Here is a 25,841-nt window from a genome sequence, read left to right as displayed (position 1 = left end):
TGTCCAGGCTGTCTCTGCCCTCGGGGGGATTTTGAGTTTATGCTTTTGGTGCTGGGAAGGAACAAATATAAGATAGCTGGTGATATTAGACCTGGTCCTGCTGGCTGAAGAACTCATCCAATCCTATTTTTTGTGGTTAGGGGACACAAGAGGACAACATGATTATTTCCCCGGTCCATGGTAGGCAGATATGAGCTTGCTTTGGCTGCACTCAGGGCTGGTAGGGGATGCGTGTTACAAGCCACAGACCTTCATGCTGGAATTCCTCCACCAAGCTGGGGAATGGGTGGCTGCTAAAAGCCTGGGCTTCCCATGGAGAGCTTGGGGCGTGCGGGCTGGACTCCCCGCTGTGTCCACACTCAGGACAGCCAATGCCAAACCCTTACTGTTGTCCTGGCCTGCTGGTTCCCCAGTCTTGGACTTTGTCTGCTCATCCTGCAGCCTCTTCTGGTCCTGATAGTACTCCAGCACCTCAGGGGGCAGCTTCTCACCCGGGGCACGCAGAGGCAGCAATAAGGTGTTGTGGCAATCGTAGTCTTTAAGCATCTGCAGGATCTGTGCATGTAGGGAAGAGAAGCCATATGCAGGACGTGTTTCTAACAACACGGACTATCCAAGCCCCTCCACAGTCTGCCAGCAGAGCTGGCTAACCCTGAAATGCCACCAGACTTTGCCCTGGGGACTGTCTCCATCTCCCTGGCACGAACCCGGGAATGCTGGAGCACTGTGAAGCTACGGGAGCGTGCACATGGGGGCCAGACCTTCCCTCTCACCTGCTCCTCAGCAAGGTACTGCTGGTCGAACTCCAGCGAGTAAAACTCGATGGGGAACTCGCATGGGTTCTTCACCACCACCGTCCCCTCTGCTCCACAGCTGTACGGCAGCAACGGTCCCAGCTCAAGCACTGGGGGGCTGAACTCCAGCTGTGGCTCCAGCCCACACCCCAAGACCTGCAGTTGGAGGTGCTGGCTGCTCTGGCAAATGTTAATCTTCAGCTCACTTCTATAGGACTTCTGAAAAGAGAGAAGCACAGAAAGCTCTTCCATGAAGTCCCAGGTGACAGGGCCTCAAATTCAACTCTTGCCCCAGGGCAGGGGTGTCACCAGTACCTCTAAGGGGAATAGAAAACAGATATTTACTTCCAGCAGGGGCTACAGCATCTGCATGCTGGCTCTGAGTAACTGGGATGAATCCTGGTGTGAAGTGTAACTGGATATTTGGGTGTCAGACGAATCTAAAATGCACTGTCAGATGTTTTCACCTAGTCACGAGGGAGTGTGATGCTCATGAGAAAGGTCCTCAGGGTTATGTTGCCCAGACACAGTCCTGGCACTGCTGCATCAGGCAAACATCAGCTCTATGAATGAGGCAGATGAGCTCTCACTGGCTAGAAATAAGGGTCGTCTTCTCTGCTCAGTGATTGGCTCTGGTCAAAGCCAGACACAAGATGGTTACACCTCTACAGCAATTAAAACATCCCTGGGACTGTTCCCAGGCACGGAAGCACTTGTGTCCATCCTGTTACCCACTGCCAGTTTCCAAGTCACAGTGGCCACAGGCAAACTGCTTTTGGGAATGCCCCATCATTTCACCTGACTCCCAGACTGCCTGGGAACGTGCAGGCAGGCTGGGCCAGAGCCACAGGGACTGCTGGCAGCACACCACTGCAGACAACTGTCCTGCCGTGCCCAGGAAGGTGCCTGGTGGCTGTTTTGTCTGCTGGTACCAGCAGCAGGACTTGCCTAGATTGGCCCTTCCAGGGTTATCCCCTGCAAGCGCACCAGCTGCTCTGCACCAGGGCGTTGCAGCCTTAAACAGGCCTGTGGAAGGGGGAGACGAGGGCAAACAGGCAGATTTCCCCCCATGCGTCGAGAGGCAGGCACCTCACCGTGCCCTGATGCTGAGCAAGCTCCCCAGGGGGATTTCAAAGCCCCTCTCAGAAGAGTGTGCTGCAGGGGGAACTGAGGCACAGTGGGTACGGTGCTTGCAGAAAGCTCTCTGTGGAGGCAGACGCCGTCTCCTCTTCCCTGTGCTGGGCTCTCGTTACCACACTGCCCTGCCAGACCTCTTGGGGGTGACACTTGCTGATCTCACCTCTTCTGTGGGTGACAACCTGACTCGCACGTTGCATCGCTGTCCTGGAGCGAGGGATCCAGCCGAGGGCAGCGCCTTGAAGACACAGGGCTGGGCCTTCAACTTCTGGGGCACCTTCCGACACATCCTCGCTGGCCAATGTCTGTCCATCTGAGAACAAAAAAAACAATTGTGTGAGGTCTCCTTGGTCTGTGAGGACAGACCCTCGGTTCCTCCAGTGCTCTGAGACACCGTCATGGTGCTGAGGGCACCCACAGCCAAACCAGCCGAGGCCACCTGTGGCCTAGAACTGGAGGGAAAACAGGCAGGGCAGGCAGATGGGGAGGCACCATCCTCAGAAGAGGAGGAACGGGGGAAGGTGACAGAGAAGTGAAGCACCATCTAATGCACAGGTCCAGGTGAGCCAGCCTTGCTCTGTACCCTCCAAAGCTTCCTCAGATGAGCTGTGGCCCAAGTGCTCACGCAGCCACAGGGGCAGAAAGGGCAAGAGAGGCAAAGAAAGCCCAACCGAGAAGTTACATGTTACACATTGTCTGTGCTTTACCTTCTTAACAGGCTCATTTATAGTGATGACCCAGTTACAGGGGACCTGGAGCTGACTGTGGAGCTGGACAGTTTCTTCCTGGCACTGCCCACACTGGAGAGTGGAGAACTCCAGTCTGTCCCTGGAGACGCAGAGGGATGGCACAGCCACGCTGGCATGGAGGTGGACATGGAACGTGGGGCCTCCTGCTACCTAGGGAAGGACCGAGCATCCAGCTGAGAGCCCCAGTGACATCTGTTGCTGTCACCGACTCTCCACCTGCCCCGAGAGGTGCACGGGCACAGCGGGGTGAGGAAGCACGCCGTAGGTACCTTGATGGGCAGGAGCACGTCCACCTCTCCCAGTGGCAGGTTGGCGCTCTGTGGGTCGAAGCGCACTTCAAACACCTTGGTCTCGCAGCAGAGCAGGTGCTTCACGTGGTCCAGATCCACACTGAAACCTTGAACAGATGAAAATAAAGCAGCTGAGATGCACAATAGACATGAATGTGTCACAAGCACGTTAAGGCCATATGTCCTGGCTGGCAGCTCTGTGAAGGACCCCTTTGTACCTGTGGAGAAGATTGCCACTCCTTCTCCCTTGTCACCATACAAGGAGAAAGGGCTTTCACAGCCAGAATCCAAGACCCACATGGTAAAAAGGAAACATCTCAGTTGAGGAGCTCCAACCATTCCTTCACTAGGCACCCCAGGGAAGGATGCACAGACCTCTCCAAAGGAGAATTTCCAACTAAGATTCCCCCATGCCATGGTACTCCCTGAAAAACAATTTAGAGGAGGCACCTGATCACCCTTCAGACATGGCGAGTCACCATTTGCTGGTACTGCAGCCTTATGTCAAGGCCTGTTTAGAAAGCCTATTTTGATACAACAGAGGGCCTCACAGGCTGTCTTCTCAATAAAGGCTGAACAGAAGTGCTATGGCATTATGAACTTTAAACAAAGCACTTCCAAACCACAAAACGTCCATCTGTTTGCAACACAAGCCCATGGAGTGCCCATCAGATGATGCTCATGGTAGCCAAGAGCAGAAGATGCTGAGAGGTGACCAAGGAGATCAGCCCATCCAGCCCCTGCAGGGAAGTGTTAGGGCAGGCACAGGCAGGCCGGGTCTCTGAGCACTGCTGGCCAGGAGAACTCAGGCTCTAAAGCACCAGGCAGAGGGTCCCAAGGAGGAAAAAGTTATACACACAAGCACTCAAAAAAACTCCCCATGTCTAGTGGCTTAAGCTAATCTGTCAGAGACAGCTCCTTCAAGCCCACGTGAAGTCTCTCCAGCACCGGTTACCTGCGTCACGCAGGACCCGTCTATCAGTGTGGAAGGACACAGGGAACTGCCTGGTGTTGGTGATCCTCACGACGTGCGTGGGGGTGTTACCGAGAATCACGTACCCAAAGTCCAGGAGGTACTTGGGCAGCTCAACTCTGAAAGGAGGAGTAAGGACAGTCCTTAAACCACAGCCTGGCTACATTTCCAAGAGCATGGAAGATGCAAATAAAGTGAATATTTCTGGATTCGCTGCTGTAAAAACTCAACTTAAGCCCGTGAAACCCAAGGCCTGACCACCTGGTAGTAAGACTTTGGTAACTCACGAGGAGCATAGGACCTAGGTTTTATCACCTACCAGTGGGACCTTAAAATAAAACTAGTTTAAAATGAATACTGGTCACAGCTCCTCTGCTATAGAAAGCCACTGTAGATAAGTCCAGTGGACCTCCACTGGTCTCAATGAAACTGCTAAGCCTGGTGTACAGCCCCAGCCTGAAATGGCTTCAGGACCTTGTCATAAGATTCGCCTGCACAGGAAATCTTCACTGCTCTGCAACCAGATCTGTCCCCAAAGCAGCACCGACAAATGCAGTAATCAACACCTACAAGATTCACGGGAGGGTCCTTTTCCAGAGCAATCACACTTGGGAAAGCACATACGTGATCAGTTTTGCAGAGCATCTTCCCGAACTGGAGCCTACCATGTCTGTGCCTCCTCATGAAGGAGCAGAGGGAAGTTACCGAGGTAAGTCCTGCAGTCCCACCAGCATCCAAGCCACCTGATTTAGGGTTTGTCAAGGGTGTGTCAACCTCTGCAGTTCCCTACTCTTTTTGCTCAGTGTGGTCTGTTAGCTGGAACAAAGATGCCAGCTTTGAGTTGCCTCTTTCAGAGCTGGTCAGCAGGGATGGTGTTGGTGCTCTCTGGAAGGGCTTGATGCTCTGCACTGGACCCCCTCAGCCCTAAGAGCAGGACCCAGAGCCTGTGGGGAGCTGAGCACCTCCAAAGCTCAGGGTGGCTCTGTGGAAGTGAGGACACTCAGCTGCTCACAGGGAGCATGTCAAAGCTACCAGGATCAGACCCTTTCTGAAGTCCCCACTATCCCCAGCTCTGCAGACACAAGGACCTCTCAGGAGCAGGGGTGCACTGATGGGTGTTACCCTTGGGGCACAAGAAGATAGGGTACAAGAGGCCCTACTAACTTGAGAAGCCTCTGATGAGCGTGCTGGTCAAAGGCAGTGGCCTCTGGGGGACCAGAGGTGAGAGCTTTCTGCAGCTCCAGGGCATGTTCCTCTATCAGCATCTGCTCCATCTGCATCTGCAGCCGAGGGTCCAGCTGAGGGAAGGAAAGGCAGTGGCTGGTTAGCAACGGTCCTTCCCAAGGCTCCCCCCTGCTTGTGTTGAGAGGGGTGATGGGGTCCTTCTGTCTTGCTGCTCAGTGTCTGTGACACCTCCTGCTCTCTTAGTCAGGGCCTCATCTCAAGGGCAATGAACTCCAGTATCTTTGCCTGCCCAGTCACTGTTACAAAAGCTGATCTGGCCAGACAAACAGACAGACAAGCTGGGAACCTTCCAGAGCTCCAAGTCTTTGCTTGCCCCCAGCCAGTGCCAAAGCAGCTCGGACAAAAGCTCTCTTGCAAAGGGAGCCACGATAAAGCTGCTGTCTCTTAGAGATCAGTCCTGGCAGCACAGTCCCAGGGCACAGTCAGGCTGCTGCTATTAAGCTCTGTAAAGCTGGCAGGGCTTGGGTTGTGAGCAGCAAATACCCCAGTGATGACCTACATCTCCATCCCAAAGTACCATAAATTCAATCACTTGAGCAGGGTCTTCAGGATCTCTCCCTGGGGCAGCCCTGGGGGCAATGCTGAGCTGATGCAGGATCATGGGCAGGTTGGGTGTCCTGATGCAGGATCATGGGCAGGGAGGTCCCAAGTGCCAGCAGGGCACCGGGAAGCCTGCTGCGGGCTGCAGGGGACCAAATGACACCGGGGGAGGGAGGCACGTGTCAAATGGGGCAGCAGCCATTCTCACCATGGCATCCAAGGGATCTGGGGGTGGCTCCGTGGCCACAGCCTCCCCCAGAACAACTGCTTCCTCTCTCTGGCTGTCTTCCATCTTTTCTATTACCTCCTTGAGGACCTTCTCATATTTTTCATTTCCTGAAGGAAGAAAACATCCACAAATAGAAGCGTGGCACAGCGCCATTCCCATTTAAGCTGGGAAGCCCCACTTCCTCGACTCTGGCCTCTCCCAGAAACACCCTCCTCAAGCAATGTATGGAAAGTAGATGCTGCTTTTCCTCTATCAACCCTGATGTTCATTCCCACCCATCTTCCTCCCCACATAGGAGCATCTCATCCCCTGCAATGTGACGCAAATCCAACCCTGCCAAAATCCCTGCCAGCCTGTGCTCAGCTTTCCCGAGCATTTCTGTCCAGCCACCACCTTCCCAGGACTCCGACACATGCTGGCAAGTTCTGCAGGATGGTTCCTGGGGCAAAGCCCACACGGGCTCATCTGCCAGAGCCTCAGGAAGCAACTGGGGGGTTGAGTGTTGGTCTGACAGCCCTGAAACCTCCAGGCTCCATGGAGGCAGGTGTGAGCTGCCCTACGGGCATCTGACATGGAGGAGAAACAGGGGATCCTCCTGGGGAGCAGACAGGCCGTGCTCACCTTTGATGTTCCTGGACAGGTCCAAGTAGATCCTGGGAAAGGTCCCCTCTCCTTTCAGGGAGATTTCTTCTGGTTCTAGGTGACCCACTTGGATCTGGAAGTCCTGCAGAAGGCTCCAGGCACTCCTGGCAGGTAATAGACTTTCAGGACTTGCTCCTGGCCAGGTCCAACTTAACTCTGCAGGGTGTGGGAGAAGAGGGAGGGAATGAACCAAAGAGGGTTTGGTGGAGGGATGGCTCAGATGACAGACACGCCGAGAAGAGAAGGCAGGTTCTCATATATAAGAAAGTATCAGACAACATCGCCTTCTAGCTTTCTTGTACCCAGAAGCTGAAGTCTCCTACACTAGGTCCTTCAGAGGGCTCGTAGGGATGCACTCCCCCAGGACAGACCCACAGACCGCCCCTTGCTCAGCATGAGCACAGCTCTGCCCCTAGCGGTGTTTACCCTCTGCTAGCAAGAGCCAGACTGAAGAAATAAAAGCTCTTTTACCAGCCACTATGCAAAATAAGGGAAGTGCCCACACTCTCAGCATGGCCAGCAGCTCCTGCCACAGCACATCAGCGGTTCCCAGGCTGGTGTTAAAGGGCCTGACCCCTTATAAATGATCCCAACCAAACACCTCCTGCCTGTGCGGTTACACCGGGGGTGCGTGAGCCTATCCAGACTCACGGTGACCTGCAAACATGCATCTCTGGAAAGGCAGGAGCAGAGACTAGGACAAGATCTAGGGAAGGTGTTGCCAGGAAGGGCACCTCCTCTCCAGGCTTCCAGAAAGCTGCCTGAGCCCCAGGCTAGGCTCCTGCCAGCCAGACTGAGAGCAAATGCAAGCAGACAGCAACACAGCCTGGGGTGACGGGACACAGCCGCAGCTTTCCTCGGCTCACCCTCTGCACACTGGGCTGGACCCTCGGCTCCCCACTCCCCTTCACGCTGCAGGGAGAAGCTGCTGAGCGGGACAGATCCTGCCACTTGGTCCCCTGAGCCCCTGGTGCAGCGCAGAACACAGCTGCAGCAAAAGCCAGCCCTGCCAAGCTGCCAGTGCCAATGGGGCTGTCACAGCAACTGATTGCGCGGGTCTGAGCAGAGCTGGGTCTTTGGAAGTTCGCAGGAAGAGGGCATCAGTGTGTCACCCCTTGTAGGAGACAGGCATGAGGAAATGTGAACGCCTTTGGCTTCCTCTTCCCACTGCAAAAAGGGACTAGACAGGAATGCTGCTCCAGCCCAAAGACAGCAACACAGGACTGAGAAGTTGGGATGGTGAGATGCTGCAAAGTCCTCTCCTCACTGTTCCAGCCCTGCTCCTGTCTGGCCCCCTCACTGCCCCACAAAGCTGCTGCGAAGCAGAAAAGCTGGGGGAGTGGGGGACCAGTACAGGGGCTGCTACAATTTCTGGCAAAGCAGCTTCATGCCCAAGTGAGAGCATTTAAGTCCCGCTCAGTGCTGGCAGGGGACTGGCAGGGTGTGCTACAGGCAGGGACAAGGAGTAAGCCCTGTCCAATCACACACCCTGGGAAAGGTGACTCTCAGGAGAGCCGGCACAGTGTGGCCCCAGTGCCCGCACAGCTGGAGCACTCAGCAGTTGGGGTCCCCAGAGCCACCGAAGCACTGGTGCCTCCGGCCGGTGGCTGCTGTGTGACAGCAGGGTCACTCGCCGGCAAAGGCCGTGAAGGGCGATGAGGACCACGCTTGCTTGACCCTCCCTGCCTCCCAGTAGCAGCTGCTTGCAGCCCTGTCTCTCCTGTCTGCTTTTGTGGGTTGTTTTCTTTTTTTTTAATTTTGTTTTTTTTCCCCTACAACCCCCTCCTGGGCAGCCTGACCCAGAGCCAGGGTCAATCACTCACGCCACCTCCGTACTCACTGTGCTGGGCAGGACCAGGGGCACGCCGGGCAGAGGGCTGTCTGCGGTGCCTGCGCTGGGCCTTAGCACCACGTAGGTGAATCCCATCTTCCCACTGTTCGGCAGGGTGACCTCTGCTTTGGTGACTTTGTTAAACAGCTGAAGAGAGGACAGAGGAGTGGGAAGCTGAAGACACAGGCCTGATACTGGGAACCTCCTTCTGCTTTCATTGGGATGCGAGCAAATGAACTCAACACAGGAGAAAAGCAGAGGCAGAGGAGGTACGGGCACTTGAGTCTCCCAGGTTAACCTGGGGAAGCCACCGCCACAGGGCACCCCTTAGCCCTACACAGGAACAGATACTGATGGCGGCATGCAGAGGGGCAATGCCAACCACAGAGATCAGTCATAAGGAAACCAAGGAGGAGACAAGCTCTCTGCACCTCATGGTGTCATCTCACACCCAGCTGGAACAAAGGAGGTGGCATCAAGACATTGCAGAAGAAAAAGCACCTGCAGTGACAGCAAAATGGGAGACAGGGCAACAGCTGGAAATATCTGTGGGGTTTTTAACCAAAAAGAAGTGGGGATTATTCTAGGACATTCTCTCCAGCTACAGTGACTGGGAAGCCCAAGTTAACTTCCTCCCTCGTTTATTTTGTTGATTAATCAAGAACATCAAAAGAGAGCACCTCCTTGGACCTCAGGCTTTAGGAGTGGATCAGCAGATGGATGTCTTGGGGCACGTCCCTCTGGAGATCACCACTGAGACCCTGCCTGCCCCAGGAGGTGCTGTTAGTTACCTTGAGGAGGAAGAATTCCCAGCTGGAGGGGGGTGGAGATGGCCTTTAAAAACCAGCTTGAATGCAGGACATATCACTCCAAGGTTGTACTTCCAAGCCATAGAGCCAACAAAGTAGTTGGGAAGGGGAGAGAGCCCTAGTCCTAGGTGGGTGGCAACCCGCCGGTGATGGTTTCACGACAAGGACCTCGGCCAAGAGAAGCGTGTGGTACCTGCAGCCTGTAGTCGATCTCTGTGATGTCTAGGAGGTAGCTGATGAGCGAAGCCTCTCCACTTAGCACGATGTCATAGGTCGGGCCTCCCTCCACCCTGCACAGCACCATGACATGGGCGACGATATTTGTGTAGCCAAAGAAGGTGAACATGACCCGCTGGCTCTCACCTGGCTGCAGCACACCGTAGAGCAGCAGGACATCGAAAACCTGGAGGTAGGCGAGGAGAGATCAAGATGTCGAGCATGGAAACTGATGCAGAAGAGCAGCCATGGCTTGGAGCGAAGTACAGGCGTGGCTGGAGGGGGCTCTTCCTCAAACACAGGCAAAATCACCCTAATCTCATCCTGTATCCATTCCACTTACCAGCGGAGGGGCCACGGGAAAAATTTTCTCCCATACTCACTCATTAACGCATTAATTAATACACTACATATTAAAGTAATTTGGGCTGTCTCCTGGCAGCAAGAAATTCTCTTTACTGCAGAACTTGCCTTTAAAAGCACCTTTTACTGCCTTAAGAAAAACACAGTATTCAGAGGTGAAAGCCCTTAGAGCTGGGGAGGGAGGACTCCAGCCCAGCTCATCTGACTCCTGATGCTTTTCACTCTCTCCGATTTGCATGCTGCGCTCTCTCAAGATGCTACAGCAAAAGCTACTGCAGAAATTTCCTGTTGACCACTTGATTAGCAACAAGATGAATAATGCCCTCCATAGCTGCTGCACAGGTCAACCCTACGACATGTCCTGCGTGGCCTCTCCAGTGACCAGTTGCTTCAGCAGCGCTGTGCGATGGGCTTGGAGGGACGTGAGGCCACTCTGCGAGCAGCATCGAGGGCCACCAGTGGGAGGGGGGCTACATAACTGCTTGCCACACTGGAAACGTGGCACAAGATGGATTCCCATTTACCTCCTCCATTCCCAAGGTGACGGGCTCTGCCTCCACAAACTGCATCAGTCTGTTGATCCCCACCAGGCTCTGAGTCTCCACAGCACCTTCCAGCTCCGCAGCAGTGGATGGCAGCAACTGGAAAACAAGCATCATGGGCTGCAGTAAGCAGCTGGCTGGTCTGGGTGAGACCACTCTGCTGCAGGCTCCACCACCTCATCCAGCCAGGAGCAGCTGAGATGGGACCTGGGTGCAAATCAAGTATGGGTATGTCCGTGCCATCCGTTGAGAGTGGGTCCAAGCCCACCCACAGGTGAGACACGGGCTCCATCTGCACTTCCTACGCACAAGCTTGCATGGGGAAGCTGAGTGCACCCAGCCCTCAGTCCTGGCAGAGACCTCAAGGGCATTTTGCACCCTTGTGCCAGCCCAGCTTCGCTCACTCCTGCCCAAGGAATGTGCCCAGAACCCCAAGCCTCGACAGGTTAGGTTCTTCATGACAAAAACAGGAACACAGCTGCAAGTGAGAAGTATCAAAACCAGGAAAATAAGGACTTGGCACAACTCTTCCATTTCAGAGAGTGCTTAGGTTTCATCTCGTGCAGCCATCAGTGCTGGAGAGCTGAGGATCTCCACCAGGTCATTCTCTTGAACGACACCTTCCTGAAGAAGGCAGCCGAGGTGTTCTTCTGTCTTGCAGCAGCTGAGAGCTGGTGTTTGACCTCAGAGGTGCCATCTTTCAAAAGGAACCTCATCCCTGGGCTTCTGATCCCTAATTTAATAAGCGAGGGCTTTGTGAGTGCTTTTGAAATGTAGTAATACCTGCTTCTTCAGTAACGTGAAGAAGTGCTTTGTGCTGGGGCCTTGACATCAGCAGAATCTGCAAGAATATTTATGGGACATCTTTACACCTAATCAGAGGCTACACCTCCCCGGTAGATGAAGCTCAGAATCAGAAGATTCAATGCTCTTTCTCTCATCTTCACATTTTCAAGCCTAGCAAAGCTTTGCCAAGCGCCTGCTCCCAAAGACTCTAACCCGCATATTTCCTAGGCCTATGGTCTCCCACCTCCCCAGGGAGGTTATGTGGTACAGTGACACAAGCGGAAGATGAAGCTGCAATCCAGACATATCCTTTGAGGCACTTTTGGATCCTACTTAGCCATATCTACTTGAATTTCTTTGGTTTATTTCTGCATACATGGCAACAAAGCAGGAAATAAAGATGATTCCACCCTTCTATCTGAAAACATTCAGCCACACTATTCTTTACGTCTACAGGGTATCATTTCTCCTGATTCAGAAAAAATGTGCAGTTATAATGTTAAAATGATCGATATTTGGATGTGAGCAGATGCAACCCCTCTCCTTGAACTTAATGCCAACGCCAGTGCTTTCAGAACTTCCCATGCTTTCCTGCATCCTTTTTTATTGCCCCAGGAGCAGCCTCTGTCCCACACAATGCAGAACAAGGCGCCAGTTCCCACTAGCATGGATGTCGAGTTCCAAAGCACCGAGGTTCACCAGGAAGGTCAGCAGACCAAAGGCCATTTTCCATGCCAGGAGGAAGAGACAATGACTTTGCAAAGTCTCATTTTATCAAAGACAGCTCTGTGGCCATCCCTGCAATACTGCAGGTTTCGGGTGAAGGCAGAGACATAAAAACAGGCGGCTCCAGCTGGGGTTGAGAAGGTGGTACATGGAGATCACAGTACTTGGCACAGCTTGATACAGGAAGGAAACTGGAAGCCTTCACATCATGATGCAGATAAAAGCCTCATTTTACAGTGTAAAAACAAGCCAAAAAAACCCCAAACTCAGCATAGGTCCGTAGGATCTGAGAGGGCTTCTCCAAGCAAAGCTATCCGATTTCTCCCTCCCCAGAAGCCCCGTGTCCAGCCACTGGCCCTGCTGCCCAGCCCGCCCTCAGGGCACATGACAGCAGGGCAGCAAAAAGGGGGATGGGCACAAGCACAGCTTTTTGGTGGCAAGCTGGGGGAGGCAACGCAAGCAGTAGGTGTACAAGAAAATCTACCTTTGCTTCCAGGGAGTCATCTGCATCTGCTGGCTCTTGGGCAGGATCCCCTGCGGCTCCCAGGGCTTTGGCTGGTTCCTCCACACCTCCATTCCTGCAGCTGCTCCCTGCAGACACCGAGCACTTGGACCAGGCTCCCCCCTCCTTTGGTGGCTGGGGTTTGATGAAAAATTTAGGTACTGGAGGGCTGAACCTGGAAAATAACATAACTTTGATTGTGGACCTGCAGTGGGAGGGAGGGAAGCCTGCACGAACAGCTCCTCAGCAGGATGCGGCCCCCGGCTGGGCACTGGTGGTGTGAACTCAGTAACGGGTCTGACCCAACAGCTCCGAAACCAGGATGGAGCAGGTCAGCATATGGGGCTGCCTAGGGATGACGCTGGTATAGCGGCAGCGCAGGCAGCTGGCAACTGGTTGCAAGGAGAAATGGAAGAGGACACAGGTGAAAGCCTTGTAGGGAGGTAAAAAGCACAGCAGGAGAGGAAGAGACACACAAACTGTGCGAAAAGGTGAACCTGAGACACAAAGGGGCAGATCTGGACAGCATCAAGCCAGTGCAGACCCACCAGTGCCCTCCTGAAAGCACCCACAGCTGCAGACTGTGCCTCCCCCACCCAGAGGGCCAAAGCAAGAACTTCTGCAGCTCTACCAGGTGCTAATCCGGAATATTTCCCCTGTCACCCACCCGCAGCTGCAGGTCAGCACAAGCAAGCAGCAATGCCCGAGGCTTTCTCCAAGTGCCGTATGGCAGGAGCAGGGATAAGCCCGGAGCCTGCTGTGCCCTAACCCCGACAGAGCCCAGCACCGTGCGGGGGCACCCATGGAGCCCGGTACGGGACACCCCCACACACACGGGGCAGCGTGGAAAGACACGCTGAGCAACTCCAGGCAGAGACTCACAACTGAACAGCCCATTGATCCCTGAGGAGCACCGAAGCAGCAGCGATTGGTGCTCCGGGAAAGGAAGCTTTGGTCATTTTTAATCAATACACAGCAAATGCCGATGACAAGGTTCAGCTCCTGCTGTGCTGCCGGTATTCCCTGGCTGTGAAACAACGGCTCCAACCGCACCTCGCGCTAAAAGGGCAGCAGCTCTGCTGAAACAAGGCTATAACCGATGTGGCACTTGCCAACGGCATGATCACCTCCCCAGCAGCTTCTAAACGCAAACCATTTGAGGACCAATTTGGCAAATGATTCAGCAAAGCAGTTCAACAGCTCATCTTACTGACAGGACTGAGTTGATAGTTGGACCAACACGTGTCAGTAAAGAGTGTTCGGTTTAACATTTTCAAACATTCCCAGTGACTCAGACTACATTCCCTGTTTCAAATTGCAGCAGGTGCTCACAGTAACTCTGTTCACCCTTCTGATGCCCCATGGAGGACACACTGGAACCATGCCTGCCTGTCACCACACCTATCTGCAAGTGTTCCCGAGGGCAAACGAGGCCCATCTTTTACAGCAATGTGGGTGCTTCCTTCCCAGCTGGGAACTCAGTGCCTTTAACGACGTGTTCCCAAATGAGTATTTGTCTCTAGCTTTGCAGCTCATCATTTAAGGCTGGTTTCCATTTCTGGATTAGAGGCTCTGTGCCTCACAACCCCCAAGAGATCCCACCTGACTTGTCCTTCCTGCAACCACATGCAAGAACAAGGCTCTGCCCAGGCGAGCTGCCCCAAGCAGGGACCGATGAGCAGCAGCGCTGTCACTCCTCCCCAGCCCCGCCTCTGCCTGCTACTGGGACCACATGGGGGACACCAAAGGCGACCTCAGCACCGTCCACGTGGAAGAGCAAAGCAGGACTGGAGGGGACGAAGGCATGCGCTTGCCCCTGCAGAGCATCGCCCATCTCCAGTCCCACCAGTGCAACCTTCGCTCCTCTCAGCCGAGGCACCTTAACAAGTATTGGGGTGCCCTGAGGGGTGACCCACCTGCTCAACACCTCCAGCAGCTGCTACCTTGGGCATCTGCCTCAGGATAAAATAAATCCAGCTCATCTGCAACAACGGTGCCTCCGGGCAGCCTGCAGCTGAACACTGCCTGTCCCTGGTGATAGGGAGATGCCCGCAGCGCAGGGGCAGACACAGCCAGGGCCAGGAACACCTCGAAGCTCTCCAGCTACACACCAGTCCATGCACCAGTTCAGCGTATGGGTCTGGCCATTGTCATGGTGATGGTCCCAAAACTGCTAGCTGTGACCCATCCTAGCCAGGAAATGAAAGTGCAGCTCTCAGAGCTGCTTGTGATAAATACTGTAGATTAAGAACAGCTCCTGAGGAGAGGTAAACCCCCAAGATGCAAAATCCACAATCACTTATGAAATTACCCTTAGTTTTATAGAATGGCTTGAGGCAACTTCATGGGATCATGGTGCCTAGACAACAATATTTTTCTCTCTAAAGCAGAAGCCTCTGGGACCTGGTGCTGGGAGATGATGTGATTAGTGAGCCCTGCTGTGGAGAAGCACAAAGCATGGTAAGGGACTTTTTCCAGTGAGGGAAATCAGAATGAACAACAAGAAATGTAACATGAAAAGGAAGGGAGAGAGGAACCCAAGGTGTCAATAGAAAGCTGATCCCTGGAACAAGAAATCTTCCTGGTGCTGAAGAAAAGGGGGTTGTCTTCAAAAAGGAGAAGAAAGGGGAAGATAACAAGATGCTCAGCATCAGCCCAAGCTTTAGGCAGCTCTTGCCCTCCAGCACCTTCTGGCCAAGGCTGTGAATGCAGTGAGGTAGGCAAGGAGCAGAGAGCAGCTCCTCCACCTGCAGAGAGGACCCATCCCAAACCAGAGGGGCTGAAGGGCTGTGGACGTGCCTCCACCAGCACCATGGAGCTGAGAGATGGAGTCTCCTGACATAAGCAGGTCATCCTGGAGCTGGAGGGGCTGAAAGCAAGGGGTTAAGCCCTCCATGTCCATCTCACCCAACCTGGCCACCCCTCAGGTGAGACAAAATGCATCCAGGAATTAACAGTGGGGATTTAATGGGAGTATGGGAGGATTGACACCAGGGGGAGAGGAGTCCTTCCTGCTAAGGCCAGGACAACCTTGTGTCACCCACTCTCCCCAACCTCCTGTTAAAAGTATCTCAGCCTGTCTCTTGGTTTCTGAGCCTGCTAGGGCCACAGCTTCTCACAGCTTCCCACACCCACCTCCCAAAATACAGGAGCTAGAAATCCCACCACTTCTGCAAACTACATGTGAAGATTCACACAGGATGATGTGACCCGGCTGGCTGAGGCTGTGCGAGAGCCAGCAACATGAGGACCGTCCCCCCAACCCTGCAGCGCTGCAAGAGGAGTGCCCCAGCTCCCCACAGCCCCGGCCAGCACCAAGGACATGAGCCAGAAGCCACCACCCCTTCACATTAAATGCCAGAGTTTTAACGGTGCTGAGACTGCTTCCCTAGTGCATGGCACCCACGTGTGGAGCATCCTTGCCCAGGTCCCCAAGGACCACCCACTGGTGCCCCCACTAGCCATGGCACTGGGTTAAAATGAGCCTCCCAGCAAAGCACGAGCTCTTCTCAGGTCATCACAGGGAAAAGCACCAGAGACCGCATGCCCATGAGGCACCTGAACAGGCTACAGGCCCCTACAGTGCACTTTTATTTCTCCTTCTGGCCATCAGATGCATATTAAAAAGGCACTTTGGAGCCAGCTACAGACAGCTCAAGAGTGTTTGCTGCTGAAAACAAAATAATATAATACAGGTGCAAACCAAAAGCCTTTCCAGCGCACGGTGTGGGAACACTTGGCTTGAGCTGGGCCAACTGGCCAGCAGCTGGGGAAGGCAGTGGTGAGGGTTTGCCCTCATCAAGAGTGACTATTGAACAGCATTTCATCCAAATGGCCCTGAAGCCTGTTTCTTTGCTTGGATAAATTCCCCTGCTGAGCTAAGGTTTGTGTATTTACTGAACCACCCACTGAAATTCAGACCAGGCAGCAGAGAGACAGAGAAGAGAAGCAACATTGCTGCGGTGAGATCCGACACCTCCAACTCCTGTCTTGCACATGATGGAAGGGATTAAGCTGGATTTGGCATTCATCTAAATGCAGCGAGCGGTCCCACTGTGACCAAGTATTAATTAACTCGAAGTTCATACACAATTTCAACAGCCACTTACTTATCCAAGTCAAAAAAATGTCAGTTTTGAGAGATGAGGGAGAATTTTGATTTCTTGTTTGAAAGCAGAAATTGTGTGGGAATGGATGCAGCGGAAGTGAAGTGTCTCATGTTCCTGGGGCAGCAACCAAAGCTCGCCAGCACCTTTAAGCAGGAGCCACAGGATTTGATTTTTGGGTGCACAAGACTTCTCGGCTCCTGCTGAAGCCCACAGACCTTGACCATCCCATCACTTTCGATGAGAAGAGTCAGAGGAGGGTCTGAGGCCCCTCAGGCTCCATCTGACAGGGCTCATGCCTCTCCCAGAGTACTTCCACGGGATGTGGCTGGTCCAGTTTTGCAGGGGACAGGCACTAAAGCTCCTCAGGCACTTTGGTTCAGCTGAAGCTGGACCAGGGCCAGCCACCACTGGCATCGCAGGCACAGCGGCTCTTTGTGGAGATCATCCTTTGGCAGCAGTACTTCCCTCTCTTGACAGGTCACAGCCCTGGACGAAGTCTCCACTGACTTTACCGGAGTTATTCTGACTTGCATTGCTTTTACAGATGGCAAAGCATGACCCAGTAAGTCCTCCCCTTCCTTGTGCTTTGCACATCAGCCAGGTGATTTATAAGCATCAGGTGAGCTCCTGATTCTCTATCAGATAGAAAAATGCTTCTCAATCCGACTCTGCCCAGAGGTCCCTCCGATCAAATCAGTAGCTCTAACAATAAATACAATTACAGCCTTTGTTCAAAATTAAACAAGCCCTGACAGCAGTATTTTGCAGATGCTATTTAAAGTAATCCGTACCAATTACAATTGTACCAGATGCTTCAAAAATCATCTCTGCCAACAGACGACTGTATTGACTCCCGTGACCGATAGCAAAGGAGGAGAGATGTGCTCCAGCTGTCTTTGTGGCAGGGATATGGACACTCACCATTTCAGGATGCTTTCAGGGGGACAAGCGCTAGAGCTTGGAAACACAAAGGGTGTGTCTGCAAGGGTGAAGAATACTAGGAAACAGGGGGGAGCAGAAGAAGTGCTTGAGCATAACCAGCTGAGAGCAGCAGGATGCTCCTGGGTGATTAGAAAGGCAAGCAGGAGGCTCCTGGCCCTGGGAAGAGAGAGGTTCTCAATCTCCTCTCCTTAGGGAAAGGCTGCAGGAGGCCGAAGCTGGATCTCAACAAGTTTGTAAAAGGGGTGAACAGGACAGTCTGAGGTGGTAGGGGCCAGGATGGGTGGGCTTGGCAGGCCAGTTTCACCCTAAAGGAAGCCAGAAAGCAGCTCAAGCCTGAGCTGGGGCATCCTGGGGGTTGAGGACCAGCAGGTACCTGGGCTCTGCCCAGGCACCCATGCGCTCTGGGTGCCTCGTTGCACCCCGCGGCAGCACGCAAAGACCTTGCAACCCCTGACCAAGCAACCTCCAGAGCACAGGGGCTCACAGCTGCACCACAGGAAAAGCCAACCACGGCCCCTCTGCCCACCACCTCGCATCACTGTCCCTGCACGGTGCCAAGAGCAGAGCGAGGAAAAGGAGGGAGATGCAATGACGGTGCATGTCCTGAAGTCCTCACCTAGAAGGAAACGTCCCTGCTCATCTTGACAGCATCTGCTGAACCCCAGGAGGTGTCTCCACCAGCCCGCACTGGTGCAGGCTGCCCAGCATGCCCGGGGTAGGCAGCGATGCCACAGCGCACCCTCCCAATGGGGCTCTGCAGCGGGTCACCACAGGGAAAGACAGGAGAAGGTAAAGCAGCAACGATAACTAACGCAGAAGGAGAAACAAACCAAAACAAGCTCCAGTTTCATATACTTCCGAGGGTCGCATCCCCAGATCACCCAGACAGACACTGAAGCTCCACCCCCTGAGTACACCAGCACCACCATCCACCTCCTGTCCAGAGGAGCAGGGTTTGTGGCACCAGCAGAAATCACAGATTTAAGGCTGTGCATGGCTTTCACCCTGTGTAAAAGGCGAGTTAACATCACTGCTGGGTTATTATTAAAGGTCACTCCCATAGCACAACTTAATTACCCCCTGCTTTACCAAGAGCAAGGCAGAAATACTCCCAGGAAACGTGCTCACAGTCCAACGGCCCCACTGAGCTCCTGGGGCTGGGGCAAGGGACGAGCAGACAGGATTGGCCTGGTCCAGGTGACACCGGGGACAGTTGGGGACGGCTGTGGGGTGATGGAGGCAAGTGGGTGAGGGAGAGGTGACAGGTACCACCAAAGAGGAAGCAAGCAAAGCAAGCTCACAGTTGGAAGGGTTTCACACAGAGGAGAAAGATGATTCTCCCGAGGGCAGAGCAGCTGAAAAGGCGGCATTAATTGAGTTAGGCACTCTCAAAATGCATGACATGCCAGCTGGCCCAGAAGGACCCTTGGGGTGCCCAACCCCCCGGGACTCCTGCCTCCTGCTACAGGAAGCGGACGGTGGGAAATAAACCAATCCTTCTCGTACCAGCCTACACCATTAACTCTGGGGTGGGCACCTCTTTGGGCTGCCCCGCTCTTTGCAGAGCCCCATTAAATCTCCCTGGGACCTGAAGTCCTCCCCAGGCTGCTGTGCTGTAGAGAGCTGAAGGTTTCCCCTCTCTTTGCCCCTGGCTGCCTCCATCTCCAAGTCAGGAGACACAGATTTATGGTGATACATCCCTGACATCCCAAAGTCCTCACCTGGCCTGTGTGAACATGGGGTCCATACTGCCTTAACCCAACTGCTACTTGTTCTCTGAGTTGGCAAAGACAAACCACCTGCTTCTGCAAGCAGCGTGGCAATCTGTCAGAGTTCAAGGATCACCTGGACAATGCTCTTAGTCATATGATTTCATTCTATGTGGTCCTGCGAGGACCAGGGAGTTGGACTTGATGATCCTTATGGGTCCCTTTCAACTTGAGATATTCTATGAATCAATGCTCCTGTGCAGCTACAAGGGCAGTAGTAACAGCAGGTCTTCCCACTGTGGCTGTTTTCAGGGATGAAGAGATGGACCAGGTGGATAAGAGATGATTTTTTTATAACAGGCTCATTTTACAGAGTCTATCACAGCATGGAGTGGCTCCTCACCTAAGAGCACATGGAGCTGGTGGCTGTGGCCAAAGAAAACATTGGCAAAGAAACCATTGTGGGACCAAAACACTGGCTCTGGCTTTTAGAGGAACAGCAAGCATTGCTTCTGCTCCACGCCGGGACAGTCTCCTGTGTCCTTGGTGATACAAGAGGAAAACAGAGCACTGGCACATGCCAGGCAGATCCCACCCTTTCTGAAAAAGAAATACACGATGATGTTTTGGGAAATGATCTCCCTGACTGGTATTCTCCTCATCTGCCTTAAACCAGCCAGTCAGCAGCAAGAGATCTGAAACCCACCCAAAACCCATCCTGCCCATCCACCATCCCAATATCAGCCTCTCGAGGGGAAAGAGTGGCTGTACACAAGGATGAGCACCAGTTTCACTGTCTTGTGAGTGTCCAGCCTCACGCAGAACAAAATCCCTGTTCTCTGGAAGGGTTTTTGCTGCCCATCCCTGTCTCGGCAGCAGCCAGCTCAAGGCTGATGATGGGACCAGCAGGGAAGCTGGGCTCTCCATCACCTCTGCACTAGGCAGCACCTTGGACTAGAAGGAATCAGCACAAAAATCCCCTGTGCAGATTTACACCCAAAAAGATGTGAAGATTTGGCACCTGGATTCAAATTTGGCTTGAGCCTCTTCTTCTAAGAGTTTAAAGATTTCTCACCTACCCTCTGAAGACAGGGATGCACCAGGAAAGAGCACAACGATACTAGAGACGGCACTCTTGGGCAGAACGATGCCAGTGGGCTCAGAGGGATTTTCCCTTAAGGAAAGCTGTTTGATGCATAGCTTGCTGGAAGCAGGAAAAGAGTGAAGGGTGAGAAACAGCTGGCGAAATTACAAGAAACAAGGTCTAGAAAATTTTGTCACCGTACTCCTCATTGCCACATGCAGTGACAGCAGGTCAGCAAATAAAGGACTATAAATAGCCCATCCTGCCCCCCAGATTTCATCTGGTGGCTTCACTACTCAGTGCTCTACCAGAGGGATGACAGGGAAGCAACAGCAGCAGTCCCTGAATCGATGCTCTCGCTCTACCTCAGCCAGGCTATGACAGCAAGCCGTTCCTATGAACAACAGAAAAATTGAAAAAAAAAAAAAAAATCAACATTTTGTTTCATAAACATTGAAGCTCTGCAGAGACCGGCCTTGAGCAGCAGCCTCCTGCCCAGAGGGAATTGAAGGACGAGTCATCCAGGCCGCAGAGGCGTAACATCATTTATAGGGAGAAGGATGCTGTTTGGAGTGCAAACGTACCTTGGGTTCCTGCTGCGTGCCCCGGGTAATGAAGATGTCCAGAAAGCAAAGACAGAAGTCAGCTGCTCCCCAGGTTTGCTAGCTGAACATCGCTGACAGAGCAAGACGTCGTCACCTTCCAGACAGCGTTTGCTGACCGGCTACAAAACCAGAAGGCAACCCCCATCCCACCACAGCCTGCTCGGGGCGTGGGTGACACTGGGACACCTCCCACACTTTGTCCTGAGACAGTCAGCTGCCCGACAGCACCATGGGTAGGACGTGCAGCGCTTTTCACCCAACCAATGTTTTCTCCTTCGCCCTCCCTACGCTCAATCTGCTCCTCCAACAGCCTGGGGCTGCTCCCCAGTCCCCGAGGCGAAGGACAGTTCTCAGGGTCTGTCACCCTGTGCAAAGGAGGAGGCTGAGCCTCAGAAAACCCAAGAGTAATAGTTAAAGCAATTCTCACGCAGCTTTTCTGGGCTCCAACCTCCACCGCAATGGCCCAGGTGAAAGTCCTCCAGGTGTGCGACAGCGTAATGGGCAGTCAGAAGCCCTGGGGCAGCAGAAGCTGTCTCAAACCTGCAGTCAGGCTCCCAGGAGCACTACCAGAAGGTGCCATGCCCAGGCCTGGGGCAGGCTGGCTGACTCGCCAGCACGTGAGCTGGGAAAAGAGCAGCACCGTGCTGGAAAAGGCACAGAGATGGAGGGTGCATGGTGACAGCAGAGAAGAAAGAAGCTTACAGACATGTTGCAAATAGAAAATCATCAGCCCCCCAACCTTTGTCCCGATAAAGCATCACTGTACCACACCTGGTATGCAGGTTTATGTCTCTAAGATAGACTTGGTAACAGCATATGCTCGCTTACGCCTGGCTCCAAACCCCTCCCTGGCAATCATTTTATTTACCTTCCATTCTCTCTGGGTGCAACAGGCAGCAAATTTCCAGGTCTCCCTTGCTCCAGATCCCCAGTGTCTCTCCACAAGCACAGAGCCTCTCCATCAGCTGCCACCCCAGAGGTGAAGCCTGCCTGGCACCAGTCCTTGCTCCAAGACACTCCATCTCTGAGAAATAAGAGGCCACTTCTCCCTTACACCAAGCAAAACACTTCTCTGCTGCTGCCAAACCACATGGAGCTGAAGGCCGCATTCAGCAGCACGTTTCCATCACGACTCAGCCCTTTTCTAACTTACCCATGGGATTTAAGCAGGAAAAGCAGCACCCATGGGGCTACCAAAGCCCAAAAAGTACTGCCCTGAGGAGCTGATGGCACTGGGGGATGAGGAGGGGGTATGGTCTACTGTCACCCATCTGAGACTCCCCAGCACCAGGGGCACGGTGGATGGGTGCATTTCGGATGTACATGCTCGCTGCTGCTGTTGCTACCTCTCCCCTCCGCTGGCTGACAGAGGACTGCTGTCAGATTTTTGCCTTGCACTGTTTTTCACTGCCTGCATTTTCCATTTCTTCCTTGTTACAAAAACAACAAAGCAGAAACCCCATCAAATATAACAGAGAGTTGGGGTTTTCTGATCAGTAACAAGGCTGGGATCTGGCTCGCAAGGTCCCTGCACTGCAACCTGCCAGGGGACATGGAAGGAGAGAGGGCGGAGGAATGAGAAGTTACTAATGCTGTAGGAAGACCCACTTGGGAGGAGAAAGGCTCCTGGTTGGTTCAAAACACATTGGCTGAGAAAATCCTGGATGGAAAGGAAAGAGTCATTTTCTACATGTTTAGCTCAACAAACCCTTTCCCCAAAGAATCTACTGGCAATTCATTATGCTGGATTTGTAGCTACGAAGTTCCCACTCTCCAGACACGCCAGATCAATACGCAGAGGGGGTCTGACATGTGCCACAGAGGTGCAGAGCTCCCTGCTGATCCATCCTGGCACACGGACTGATTGGTGTGTGTCAGCTCTGTCCCAGGGAGGAAACGTGTCTCGCGTGAAGGGGACAAAGAGGTGATGCAGGAGGAGCAATGCTCAAAGTAAATGACAAGGCACAGGTCCTTAACAGAGGATGAAAACTCTAGAGAACAGCGAAGTTTGGGGATGAGCCTTTGGCAGCCTTTGTCACAGGTCTCAAAAAGAAATCCTTGTATATCCGTTGGGATTTAATGTCTTCCTTTTGATGGGAAAGCCAAACAGAGCTGAGGAGCTGGATACTGCCCTTGGAAAGGGGGACAAATCAGTGTTTCAGGAAGAAACCTTTAAGGTAAGAAATATGATAAAATGTCCAAATTTGACTCCAGACCTACTGTCTCCTGCTGGGTGACTCTGGTGACCCATTCCAACGCTGCAGAAAACATCTTGGTGCAAAGGCTTAACTCAGCTTTGAGCTATCAAAGGCCCAAAGGGTGAGGAGAATGTATTCTCAGTCTGTCTCTAACCACGTAGAGGTCTAGAAGAAGAGTAACCGTGAGAGATTTATGGCTCAGCAGCGCCAGAGAAGGGACCTGGGTTGGCGTGAGTTGGGCACGTCCAACCACACAGCAATGGTTGGACTGTGTTACTTATATGATTGCTCTGCTCAAAGTAGCAGCAGTGATTAAAGGGTAAGTAGGAAAAATAGGTTGAACAATTAGAAGAAAAAAAGATCTAAGCACGCAGTCTTGTCCAGGCAGAGGAACAACATTTTTCTCTCCTGGCCAAAATAAACGTGTGTGTCTGATTGATGGTGGGAGTCTCTGATGATCGGCTCCAGCAAGGTCAGATGGATGTATGGTTAAACTCTATTGATCTCACCTTCATGAGTCCTGATGTTTGATTCCCTCGATGTCAGACTGGGTGAGTTTGATCTGATAATTTAGAATACTAACAGTGCTTAATGTGGACCAGAAATAATATCTGACATGCTGCCCTTCTGCCAGGCTCTTAATGAGCAACTTGAGGTGTTAATAGCTTGGAGACCATCTTCATTTCCAGCTCTGCCACGGAGAATCACATGGTGTCTGCTGAGGGACCCACAGAAAGTACATTTCTGCTTAATTAACATACAGAGCAGAAAAGGGAGCTGCCACAACGCCCCCAGTGCTAACGAGCCAGTGAAGGGGCTATGCCAAACCCTTCGGAGCAGAGGCTGCTATCCTGCCAGATGCTCAGGACCCTCAACTGCTACCGACTCAGCAGAGTTGGGTGACTCAGCATCCCCTGGAAGAACAAGCACCTGCAGGCTCGGGTCCTAAGCCAGTTTAGGTGGAGACAGGGTAATTAAAAGCTGAAAACTGATTCAGAATTCACATTTCCAAAAACCTAAATTGGTTCTAAAAAAAGGAAAGAGTAAAGATAGACAGTGGCCCCAGAAGAAATTAATTCCACACAGGCTTTGCTGTAACATGCTTACTTCTCTGTTATTATAAAATATATGCATTGTTCTATCATCAAAATTAGATTTTCCCTCTAGCTTGCAATTAAACCCTAATCTAATTTACCAGGAGATGTCGGGGCCTCCAAGCAGAGCTTACAGCTCTGCTCCTCCTTCCCTGCCCACCTCCCTCCACCTGCTTTTGCGGGCTTTCCTCTGCATGTTAGGGTCTCTTCTTGAAGGTGCCGTGCATCAAGAAGGGCCACACTAAAGACTGGTTGTTACTCGGTAAGATCCGGCTGTGAACAGGCTAGCCCAGTGCCCAGGTCTTCTCCGCCAAGCTCTCCTCATAGCCATAGCTAATCTCCAGTTCCCAGTAGGTTATGTCCTCTGAGCCAGATCCCAATTCTCTAAACAAACCTGTTTATTGATGATCTCTATTATTTGTAATGGCAGCACTTCAATGCACAATGGTTAACTTTGCTCAGTTTCCTAGGGCATTATGGAAAAACCATTTGCTACTGTAATTAAAACTGCCCAGACTAGACTTTTGTGCTATGCAGAGAGGCCACAGCAGGAGGAACTGCTGGAAATGTGTTTATAAATGTGCTCCAGCACGACTGCAAGATTCTTCTTGGGCTTGGAAACCACAGCCCAGTGCTGGATGGCCCCATTTCCCACAGACGTTCAGACAAGTGCTCCCACCAACACCTACAGCTGTACCCAAAGCTGCAGCAGAACCTGCCGTTTCCCTGTAAAACACTAAACAGCTGTTTGGGGAATGTGATGAGCAGTTTAACAGATGAAAATTCACTTCACCAGTGTGGTGTTTGCCTCAGGCCACAAAGGTCTGAGAAAGCAGCTTTCCAATACCAGCCTTCCTTCCCAGGGGAACCAGTATGGGGGCTACAGCAAAGCAGCAGCAAGAGACTGGGGCAGCAGCACATCGTTCTGGTGGCAGTGCCTGTGTAGGTTCTTAGCGTAAAATGACAACACATAGGGTTGGCAGGAAAGAAAAATCATATATCTGCTTGTCCCAGTGCCTAAGTATAGGTTTGCAGCTCCAGAAATAAAGTAGGACTCTAGGCTATGGACAATGCAAAAAGTGTTGGTAGCATCTCACAGCCCCAGCTTGGCTGGAGAACGTTGTCTCCTTCCCAGCGTCAAACTGGTGGAGATCACTTATTCCCTGAGAACCTAAGCCCGACCACGGCTGGTAGGTGTCACTCCCACAGGGAAAGTTGAAAGCAATTTGTCAGATCACAGGCAAACAGCCTTGGTCTTTGCAAAGCACAAACAGGACACGAGGAAGGAGAAAAGCTGCAAGGAGAGAGCAAAGGGGCACATACCTCATCTGGCTCACGTGGCTGTCCATCAGGAACGCCCAGTGGTACTGGACAAGAAGCGGGCTGCAGTTGGTCATCTCGATGTAACACACACCTTCAGTGTTGTTCAAGATGCAGCCAAAGTCCAGGGCCGTGGGCTGGTTATGGAGATTCGGAAAGTAGACTTCTCCCCAAACCGTGACCCGCTCCTCATGAGGATGCTCAAGAAATCGTATCTTCAGAACCTTCTCTACTACCTGGGTACACAAATCCTCTTCATAAGCAGGGTTAAATCTGATGGAGAGATGAAGTTCCTCCCCTATCTCCAGCTTCACGGGCTGCAAGGAAATGAAGAGTATTAATCATCAGTGTGATGAAGTCCCAAGGTCCGGCAGCACGAAATGTGTAAATGTTCAACGTGTGACCC

The 25,841-nt window shown here is 52.7% G+C and overlaps 1 pseudogene; it reads right to left on the bottom strand.

Moving 5' to 3' along the window:
* Positions 1-25,841, bottom strand: part of LOC141938248 (hydrocephalus-inducing protein homolog) — a 171,982-nt pseudogene that overhangs the window by 7,344 nt on the left and 138,797 nt on the right.

This window comes from Strix uralensis, chromosome Z (genome assembly GCF_047716275.1).
Source record: "Strix uralensis isolate ZFMK-TIS-50842 chromosome Z, bStrUra1, whole genome shotgun sequence".
Taxonomy (NCBI): Eukaryota; Metazoa; Chordata; class Aves; order Strigiformes; family Strigidae; genus Strix; species Strix uralensis.
Note: the sequence above shows the minus strand (reverse complement) of the source record. Positions and strands in the feature narration are given on the sequence as shown.